Source organism: Macaca nemestrina, chromosome 5 (genome assembly GCF_043159975.1).
Source record: "Macaca nemestrina isolate mMacNem1 chromosome 5, mMacNem.hap1, whole genome shotgun sequence".
NCBI classification, from domain to species: Eukaryota; Metazoa; Chordata; class Mammalia; order Primates; family Cercopithecidae; genus Macaca; species Macaca nemestrina.
In genome coordinates, this window is record NC_092129.1 from 141,872,258 (window position 1) to 141,883,794 (window position 11,537).

Genomic DNA, 11,537 nt, shown 5'->3' on the forward strand with positions numbered 1-11,537 from the left:
ACCCAAGATCAAGCTGTTGACCAGAATCCCCAGGACTCAGTGAGAACAGAGAGGTGCTCATCCAGGAAGGCTGGAGAGAGAAAGAAGAGGTGCACCAAGTGGCCGTAACACCCAAATATACGAACCAGGAGAGGCGATAAGAAAGTTATTTACTCGCTGGATGATACTGGCATGCTTACTACAGGATGGAGGCTATTGGGAAGGCAGAGCCATTTGGAAGGGCCTCAGGGACCATGCGGAAGCATTTAGAAAAAACCGGTGAGGAGAAAAGTTTAGAGCTGAACAGGGAGTGGAAATGGCTGACCACGAGGAGGCGCGGAAGACACAAAATTTGTAAGGTACAGGGTTTCCTGGGCCTCAGCTTCCCTTCTCCCACAGGCACCCTCTAGTAGCACAGTCTCCTCTCTCCCTCCTCTCCCACCACATCCACATCCAAAGCATCCTGCCAGAAACTACCTTATCTTCTTAACATGTAGTCTAAACCTGACTCTTTCCCCTAAAAGCTTCCTAGACTTTCACATCATCTTTCTTTGATCTACTTAATACTTAGCGTGTCTGTTCACTGTAAGACAGTCCCTGCTGGGACCAGACCAGGGCCCTCCCTACTCCCCATACATCAAGACGTCTCTCCATGGAGAAAGATCAGAGCCCTCTCTGTTGCTGTGCACACCCAAGATATCTGCCTTTAACTCAGCAAGACAAAGGCCCACACCAACTCCTCCACTCCTCCATAAATCTACCACGGTTACCACCTTGAAGGTTCTGCCACCACAGGGACTCACACTGAAGCGGAATTTTGTAGGTCAGCGACTTCTGATTTTATTTTTATAACCATCCATTTCCACATGAAAAAATGTAGCAGTTTTCTTTTTCCCTTCATTATCTGCTTTTTCTCTCAGGTACTTATTGCCTTGGCTTCTCTTATAATGAACCCTTCCTTCCCCCACCTGCTTTCCCAAATCCTCACTCCATTGTCAAAATCTCCTACCTTTTACGCTTTCATGGAAACTTTGCCCCGATACACCACAGCCCTCCAAGCCCAGGCTGGGCTGTGCTCTCCCAGAGATGCTGAGAGAACTGCAGCAATTACTCTTCCGAGCTCCACTGGGATTTCCACAGCCTCTCATCCTTTTTCCTTCAGTACATGAGGCCAGTCCTTCCTCTGTACCCTTCCTCACTTCTTCCTCTACAATCATGCTCCATTAACCCAGCTTCCTCGATAGCTTCAACATCCCCTTTCCATGTTCCCACCCTCAGCCTACGGACATTGCTCATTTTTCTCAAAAACCACCTTTGAGCCTCTTCTTGAGGTTACCAACATTTTTATTCTCAAACTTGGTGCTCACCGCTTAGCTTCCACTCAAGTCTTTACTCCATTGTATCTCAGTACAACCTAGCTTTCAGTCCCTAATAACTCCATGAAACCATCCTTGCTACAGTCATCAATAATATTCTAATGATAAAATCCAATCAATTCTCATAGTCCCCAGTGTTCACTCTGCTTTATTTTATCTATTGGCCACTCTTCTTTTTTTGCAAACTCTGGCTTTGTTGGCACCATATAATCATGGTATTATATACTTTGTTATTTCTTTGTGATCTCTTCTTTTATGATCTTAGGCCTTAGGGACTCAAGGAATTTTTAAACATCTGTTACGTAGCAGTGCATTGTGCAGCCATAAATGGTGCTATTGCTAGCTCCTCCTGCTGTTCTCCATTTCCTGTGAGGCTTGTAGGCATACTCTTTTCCTGTCTTCCCTACCAGCCTGGTAGTATGGACCTTCACTTGTGAAATGAAAGAAAGTTAAAGGGAGATGAGAAAGGATAAGAGAGAGACAGATGTAAATAACTCTCTTTGTCAGCCTTCAATTGTCTCTCAAGGTGGGGAGAGTATATACGTTGGTAAAATACTCATCATCTCTGTAGCTTAAGTGATAAAAGACAAAGAGGAAATATGTGGGAAGAGCTTTTCTGTAATGTATTTGTACTTTGAGGGCAGATATCTATTTGATCTTTCATAAATCATGACTATCTCCAGCCTGTTTATGTTCAGATCCTGTTCTCCTGCCTGTTCCTTCCAAGCTTGTCTCTATTGGCTATGATACTTCCTCTCCCTCGAGTTCGTGTCCCTTTCATTCCAGTAGGGCTGGAGATACTGGCAGGACAGGGGAAAAACCAGGGTCTGAGAGTTTAGGCATTTGTCAGTGACTTTCCCTCTACTACCCCTCTGGGTTTTCTTGTTTGCAGTCTCTCTACTGCCTTCTGCAGAGTGGAAAGTTTTTTTTTTTTTTTTTTTTTTTTTGAGACAGAGTCTCGCTCTGTCCCCGGGCTGGAGTGCAGTGGCCGGATCTCAGCTCACTGCAAGCTCCGCCTCCCGGGTTTACGCCATTCTCCTGCCTCAGCCTCCCGAGTACCTGGGACTACAGGCGCCCGCCACGTCGCCCGGCTAGCTTTTTGTATTTTTTAGTAGAGACGGGGTTTCACCCTGTTAGCCAGGATGGTCTCGATCTCCTGACCTAGTGATCCGCCCGTCTCGGCCTCCCAAAGTGCTGGGATTACAGGCTTGAGCCACCGCGCCCGGCCAAGAGTGGAAAGTTTTAATATCCCTCAGCTTTTTACAAATTAACACAGAAATTCTGCTGACAAGCCTTACCCTTTCCAAGGTTTAAATCCCAGGGCTCTTGAGCTGTGACAATTTAAATGAGCAAGATTTTCAAAAACTGATGAGTGAGGTTTTAAATGTCTTGTAGAAGTATGTTGCCAAATCCTCTTTAAAGAATTCTGTAGGACAAAGTAGTCGGTGAGCAGTTGCCTGCAGATGAGTGCATGTGCATGTGTGGTAGTGGTGGGGAAGCTGTCTGTGAAGAGTAATTACAAACCATAAGAGCTGGAAGAAACCTTAGGAACTAATCTGCCAACAAGCACATTTTAAGGATGAATAAAACAGAGCTGAGGAAGATCAAGTCACTTGCTCAAGGTCACAGTGTCAACTGTAACTTAGGTCTCCTGACTCCAGTCTAGCAATCTTTTTTATTTCATAAGGTAGTGGGGTGTAGGATATGTGAGAATGATCAGGCAATGAGCAAAAAGACGGACTTAGCTCAGTGGGGAAGCAACTCTCAGGAGCGAAGCTGTGTCTATTTAGCATATCTATTTGGTCTGCCTGCTGTCTTTTGCTGTTCTAACTAATAGCTTTCTAGTAGCTCCATCTCCATTCCGCCCCTGCCTGACCCACCAAAGGTTAAATCTATTATTAATCTAAGAGGTCAAGATTATTTAAAGATACATTTAACTTTTATTCCAAGAAACAGTATAAGCAACAGAATAGAAGAAAGAACAAGGAGATTTCAAGCCACAAACTGTAATTGCAGGAGCAGTTAAAATCCACTTAGTCACATCACTTCTAGACAAGATGGTATAGACACACTTTTCCCCATTCCTCCCACTAAGCACAACTAAATACCCTGGACATTACATATAAAACAAACACAAGAAGTTTCTGAAAGGAGGAGAAAAGAAAGTAGGACAGCTAGGAAACTCAGGACATGAGGAACAAAATGTAGTAACTTCCCTGGGTTTTCTTTTTTTCTCATATATCCCAGACTTGGACCAGGGCAAGCAGGCAACCTGGAAATGTCAATGGGCACAAAATATGGTAAATATAATACACTTTTCTTTTCCTTTTGGCTTTTCTATATTATGTTTGATGGTCAAAGCAAAAATATAACACTGTTTGATGTGGTTCTCAGTGAATGTACAGGAAATAATTAAAATATAATTACTAATTATATACAGGAGAGGGTAAAGGAACATAAGGGCTTATACGTTTTCTATACTTCACTCAAACTGGTAAAATGATGATACCGGTAGACTGTGATAACTTATGTTATATTATGTAATACCTAGAACAACCACTGAAAAAAATTTCTAGAAGATACATTCAAAAATGCTCTAGATAAATGATAATGGAATCCAAAAATGTTCCTTTAACTCACAGGAAGGCAGAAAAAAGAAAACAGAGAAATTAAAAACAGAGAGAACAACAGAAAAGAAAAACTAAAATGGCAGATTTAAGCCCTAAGATGATTAATAATTGCATTAAATATAAATAATCTAAATATATAAATTGAAAGACGAATTGGTCAAGTGGATAAAAATACATGCCTCAACTCTATGCTGTCTATAAGAAACTTGCTTCATATATAATAATGTAGGTAGGTTGAAAGTAAAGGGGTTTAAGAAAATACACTGCAAATGTTAATCAAATGAAAGCAAGAGGAGCTTTCAGAAAAAGTAGACTTCAGAGCAAAGAAAAGTATCAGGAACAGGGAAGGACATTACATGATAATAAAATGGCCAGTCCACTAAGATATGCAGTCCTAAATGTGTATGGACCACAAAAACAGAGCTGAAAAATATGTGAAGCAAAAACAGATGGAACCGAAAGAAGAAATCATAAATTCACAATCATAGTTGGACATTTGAGCCCCCATCTCTCAATAATTGATAGAGCAACCAGAGAGAAACCTGTATGAACAGTATCAGCAAGAATATAGAAGAACTCAACCACACCATAAAACAACAGGATCTAATAGACATGTAAATAACACCATATCCAACAAGAGCAGAACACGTTCTAAAGAGCCCATGGAACGGATACCAAGATAGACCACATCCTAGGCCACAAAAATAACAGCAACAAATTTGAAACGACTGAAATTATGCAAATTATGTTTTCTAACAAAAATGGAATTAAACTACACATAAAAAGAAAGAGAAAATGAAATGTTCAAATAACACACTGCTAAATAACCAGAGGAAGCCTCAAGGCAAGTGAAAAAGAAATCTATGCTAACGCAGTGCTGAGAGAGAAACGTATAGCGCTTAACATTTACAATAGAAAAGAGGAAAAGTTTCAAATCAGTAACCTAAGCTCCTTCCTCAAGAACTTAGACAAAGAAGAACCAAATAAACACAAAACAAGTGGAAGGAAAGAAATGAACAGAGAAGAGCAGAAATCAATAAATTGGAAATAGAAAACAATAGGGAAAGCCAATAAGACATAAACTTTTTAAAAAGATTAATAAAATTGGCAAACTTCTAGCAAGACTAACAAAAAAGAAAGAGAGAAGACAAATTACCAATATCAAGAATGAAACAGCAGCTATCACTGCAGACCCTGCAGACATCAAAAGGGTAACATGAGAATACTATGAACAACTCTACACACATCAATTTGACAACTTAGGCGAAATGGACCAATTCCTTCCCAAATACAAACTATCACAACCTCCCTTATATAAAATAGACAATTTGAATAGCCTTATAACTATAAAGGAAATTGAATTTATAAGTTAAAAACTGCTGGAAAAAAACCTCTCCAGTCCCAGATGGTTTTACTGGCGAATTCTACCAAATGTTTAAGGAAGAATTAGTGCCAATTCTACACAATCACTTCCAGAAAATAGAAGAGGAGGGAACACTTCTCCAGTAACTTAAGAAGCTAATATTACCTTGATACTAAAACCGGACAACGACAGTACAAGAAAAGAAAGTGAAAGACCAGAATCCCTCATGAATATAGATGCAAAAACTCTCAGGAAATTATCAGCAAATAGAATTCAGCAATACATAAAAAGCAAACTTCAAAAGGTCACATACTGTATGATTCCATTTCTAAAACATTTTCAAAATGACAAAATTATAGAGATGGAGAACAAATTAGTGGTTGCCAGGGGTTAGGGATGTGGTAATGATGATGGGGGTGTGACTACGATGGGGTGGCATGAAGGAGATCTTTGTGATGATGGAATAGTTCTGTGTCTTGACTGAGGTTCTCATAAATCTACATTTGTAGTAAGATGGCATAAAGCTATACCCACATTATACCAAGATGTTTCCTGGTTTTTATATTGCATTATAGTCATGTGAGATGTAACCATTAGTGGAAATCCGGATACAGGTACATGATAATCTGTAGTATCTTTGCAACTTCCTATTGATCTATATTATTTTTAAATATACAGTTTAAAAACAACTTAGTCCATATCTCAGCTAGCAGATGTGATGTCAAGCTTTGATCTATCAATGGCCAGATCCCCATGCCACTCCGTTGCTCTTTCAATGTCCTAGGGCATGTCATGTCCCACAAAACATTTGCTCAAGTCTTAATATTTGCAGCTGTTTCTACCAGTTAATCAGTTAGAACTTTGTACCAAGGTACCAGTGAGGCAATTATTTGGCTCTTTGCTTCCAAACTCAATTTTTTTCCTGTCCCTCTTTGGCTTCTGCTTCACCATCTGGAAAGCTGAAACAGGAAAGACAAAGGAGAAGAAGGTTGCCTTGGTAGTATCAGGCCTGTTGTGCCTGGGATGGCTTTAGTCTCTCTCCGGAGATGTTCATGATCTTCAGTCAGAGTTCACATGCCTGGGTTTGGAGTCTCAGTAGTGGGCTTGGAAGCTGAAGAAAAGCCAACATTGCTGGCTGGAGAGAAGACACTGGGAGCCCAGTGTGCCAAAGCTGGAGACTGAAGATGGGGCTGACACTGACAGGAGACTAGACCATCAGGTGCAAAGCAGAGCCCCATTGTTTCTGGAATCAGTCTTCTGATCAGGGCCCTAATTGCTCTATGAATGGAACACCAAAAGTGGCTGGCTCCTACAGGCAATCTCATTTATTCCTAACGACCACCCTGTGAAACAGTTACATGTATGCAGCGTTATACAACTTAACAGTGCTTGTATGGCCGTGTTCTCATTTGAATCTTCCAACCCATGTACAATAAGTAACCAGAGCAGAGTTAACAACTTAGGTAAGTGACTAAGGGCAGAGCTAATCACATAAGGAAACTGTTCACAGGGTTTTGGGACAGTGTAGACAAAGACGTCTTTCACTTCAACCACAGCATTCACTCTGACCGTGTCTGCATGCTCTTGGACAGAAGAGAAAACTAATTCACAGTGGGTTCAAAAAGGCTGACCTTGGAAATCTTTATTCCACTAAAAACTGATTCACTCCCAGGGTTACATTTGATCAAGTCACTGGGCCATTCTATTATATGTGTACTTCCACTAAAATAGCTTCTTAGAAGCCAAGCTAATTATACACCAGAATATATCTCTGATAGCCTAATTCAGTCTTGGGCTTTTTTTTTTTTTTTCTCTTATACCTCAAAGGTTCTCTCTGTACTGGAAGTCCTGTTGTCAATCACATTCCAACCTTAAGAGCTGAGCACTGCATTCCCAAGCAGGGGAAGGTGGGTCACACGCATGATCAGCTTTACTGGCTGCTAAAACTGGATGGTGGAGCAGCCGATTGATGCCTAGATACCCCTAGATGGCTTGGTCTTCTTTAACCAGTAGGTTGACTCCTGAAACAATCTCATTACAAGTTAGTGACCAGTGTTAAGGTTCTTCATTTCTCTCACCTCAGTAAAAACTGAAGGCCCAGCTGTGGTGATAATTCCTTCCTTTCTGAGCACAGGAAATGAAAACTGATACCTGCACCAGAACCTGGAGGTCCAAACTTCAGTGTGGGGGCCCACAGAGCGCCTGGGTATGGAAACCGTTAAGCAGCCTCAGCCAGTCTGAGGCAAAGGCATCTGGAACTTTCAATAATAAAACTGCAAGTCCCAAGAGTAGGCTTAAAAACCAATGTCCTAGGAGTTCTCCAAGAAATATCCAGTATTTTGCTTAGAATTATCATAGTTGCTAATCATTGCCTATTTCACAGTATTCTCGGCATATCTGCACACATTTAATCTTACAGTTCTGAGCAAATTTCTGGGCAAAATTCTGGGTAAATTCGCCACTATGAGGGCCAGTATTTGTACATGAACCATACTTTTGCGTTTATGAAGTACATCCACATACACTACACTCTGATCCTCTCAACCAATCCTGTGAGGCAGTCAGAATGGGAAGGTAAGAATAAGACCAATGCACATTGCAGAATGTAGGCATCATTGTCTCAGAGGAAGTTCAGCTCTTTTCATTTCCCTTTACCCCCAAGATACATTATATTCATTTCTCAAGGAGATGTGCCATATTGCTAAGCCAAGAACTATCCATATTGGTCCCAGATTCAAGGGGCTTTGTTTATGTATTGTTTTCATTTAATCAGAGAGTCATGAAAATCACTTATAAATACATTTACTTCCAATTATTATTTCTTTTAAATAAATATCACCAAATATCTGAATTCATCAGTAAGACTTTGTAAATGATTAAATTGTGCCCAATAACTTACGCTTCAAAAATACCTAGTTTGTTGTAGTTTTAGATGCAATAGAAACCAGAGGGAGAGCCAGAGGAAAGAGGACTAAATACAAAGCCTGGAGCTGGGTGGGCAGAAATAAATGTAAGTAAAATAGCTCCAGGCAATTGCTTAGTGCTCCTGGCACTTCTAAATCTCGGTGAGTTCAAGGACACAGCACTTCTCTCACACCCAACGTTTACTTCTCAGCAGTCTTCAGAATTGTCGTAAAAGTCAGCGTAGAGGATGGGGGAGGCTGGTAAAAAAAAGGAAAGTTCTACAATTCCTTTGTTAACTTTTGAGTAGGAGAAAAAAAATCTATTTTAGCCATAATGCTAAAAGCAGAAATTCCAAGTTCATATTTAATTGTACATTCAAGAAATCATCATTCGTAAGAAGCGTGCCAACTATGTATTAGATACTGTCTTACAGTCATTTCAAAGTCTGACTTAAAATATTTCTTTTGGAATAGATAAATCATGATTAAACAGTCCAAATTTTGAATGGATTTTTCATGATTGAAAAATGGAAACTGTACTGTGAAAAGTCTTCTGGACATTCAGTTTCTCACACCGGATGATGCTAGTAGTCAGTTTCTTTTGTATAGATATAAAATCTCAGGAAAGATGTAAACAAATACAAAATGTATTCTTATCCACCTTCTTCCTTTTTACCAACGAAAGTCTGCTTTTAACTACTGCTCTAACCTTTTCCTTTCAATTTATCTTCAAGGTTTTAAAGTACTTAAAGTGATGCCTCATTCTTTCATGATGGTATACTGTGTCATTGTGTGGAGGTACCATTATTTAACCGGTCCTCTACAGAAGCATTGGCTTAAATCTTTTGCTGTTATAAACAATGCTATGATGAATTACCTCTTACATACATCATTTGGGAATGCATACATCTTTAAGGTAAATTCTCGACATGGAGTTGCTTATAATTTTGATATACATTGACAATTGTCCTCCTCACCAAGTGTGTGTTGATGTGAAACTTTCAATTTTTGCTGGTTCTCTGCACCCAGGAATGCTGTGGTTTGGTACATCTCATTACACACGTGAGAATCTTCATGTCCTCAAGAGTAGGCCACAACAAGCTGAGCAGACTGATGGAACAGAAAGAATTAATACAGGATATGGCTTCCATCTTTGGAACAGAGACCGGGATGAACTGCAGGTGATATTTCAACTAGAAATTGTCAATTCTTCTCTGCCTCAATCCAACAGCCTAGTAAGGCTTCAGAAGAGACATATGCACAAGTCATAAACATTGTCTAAAAACTGGTATTACATTTGCTTTGGTTCTGTTTTCTAAGTCAATTCATAACTGGCTGTAGATTCCAGCTCCCTCCCCTAAATAGGTAAATGTGCCCCTCCGTTCTTCTGTTTGTAGAAGAACATCATGGACTCGTTTAACACATAGGCTCGATTAGCATACAGTCGCTCCAACATCAGAAGCAGTTGTAAAGACTCCATTCATTTACCAGTCTTTTGAATGCTCCCGAATTTGGGATGATGAACTTCAACATGTGTGTCTTGAGGCCAAAAATCATAAGCAGATTTTCCTGCCTTCCAGTTCATCTGTTTTCTTCTGAAACAAGGATGTTGTGGCAGCAGCTAGCAATAACTGTGCCAGCTTGTTCTTTCAGAGGAACATTGTTCTCTCTACCTTGAAAAAATCAGGAGCTTTGTAACACAGGCAGGTTCACATTCTCAGGTGCAAGAATAGTTTCATGGCAAATTCACCAAAAAGTGCAGATTTCAGGGGTGCCATCATTTGAGTCAGGGGGTCTTTTCCTGCCTCCCTGCAGGGATGCCTTTGTTCCCATTCAGTTGGGACAGCTTGTATATCTTCTATGTCATTCCTAAGTCATTTTTTCTAAGAGGTCCACTTGTAGAGATGAGGGTATAGATGAGCTTTGAGAAGTTTGCACCTTCTCATGTACTATAGACATATTCCTGAAGCATTTTAAGAATGTGAGCAAAAGCTATTGTCTCCTGGTGGTTCCAAGGCTGGGGTTAAACAGTTTAACTGATGCCCTAATGTACTGATTCATCAAGTTGAGTCTGTCAAGCAGTTGTTACTTAACTGCTAAACAATGGAGCTAGGCATGTAATCTTTAGTTAACCTGGTTTTAGACTGACTGGGCAGATCACTTTCACTTGGGACAGTATCAGAGATAGTAACAAATCTAACCCTCCAGTGACAGTATAGTTTTGTTTGTTTAATCATTTAATTTTAATTTCTTTTCAACGTAGTTTCTCAATCCCTTTCCTCAGAAACCTGGCTTCCCTGTCTAGAAGCAAATAGTGAATTCTTCCAGAAACATTCTATGTATATACAGGAAAGCATACTCTTAACCTAAGTCATACGCAGCAGTGTTTTAATATTCTTTTATCAACTTCCCCAAATTTCTGTCATGAGTACATTCCTTTGGAGCAAACAGGCGATAGTCAACAAGAATACAGCGTGCCCTTCAAAAGCTACATGTTAAATCAATCCCTTTGACTAAGAGACAGTCCTGGGGTTTTGGCAGTGCTGTATTATCAGGAACACATTTACAAAACATGTCCTAGGTGGGTGTCACCTGGGGGAGACGTAAAACATTTTTGTTATAAAAACTCTTAATTTTACACAAAAGTGGAAAGAATAATGTGAAATGCCATGTGCCAGTCATCTGGTTTCATCAGTTATTAATCTGTATCCAATCTTCCTTCTTCTTCTATTTCTTATTGGATTATCTTAAAGCAGATCCCACATGATAATTCACCCTGAGGGAGACTTTCACAAAAATGAGTAAGAATACTCATTTCAGAGGGTAGTTTACTAATATTTTCCTCCAAGCTGGAACCTTACTTGTGGCCAGTCCTACAACCACTATCTTCCCTTCTCAGTATGGTCATCATCATAACCTTATGCTGTTCAGTGGCTTTCACTGTTGAAATATGTTTTTTCCCTAAATGGATAGAAAACAGCCAGCAGGAGCCTGCAACACGGTTAGAAGTGATGAATGTGTTGTTACAGAGGACCAGGAACGAATTCTCACAAAAGGTTCATCGATGTCCTTTTCCCCATACAGGCTTTTGGAAAGGGTCCCTTCTCCCCATTTCCTCGACATAAACTGGCTGGCTACATCAGGCCTCTTACTTAATCCGTCAGTCTTCCTCCCTTTTCCAACTAATAGAAATATCTAGGAGATCTTTCATGTTTCAGACTTTTAAAAATGGGCTGCTAAAAACAGAGGCTGGGTCATGAGAATCCCTGGGAATCTTTCTACTGGG

General features: G+C 40.1%; 1 long non-coding RNA gene across 1 annotated transcript; it reads left to right on the forward strand.

Moving 5' to 3' along the window:
* The first annotated feature begins 201 nt into the window (after positions 1-201).
* On the forward strand, positions 202-7,309 carry LOC105489652 (uncharacterized). Its single transcript, XR_011623133.1, has 3 exons — positions 202-338; positions 3,603-3,655; positions 7,176-7,309. It is a non-coding gene; the product is annotated as an uncharacterized lncRNA (long non-coding RNA).
* Positions 7,310-11,537: the final 4,228 nt, after the last annotated feature.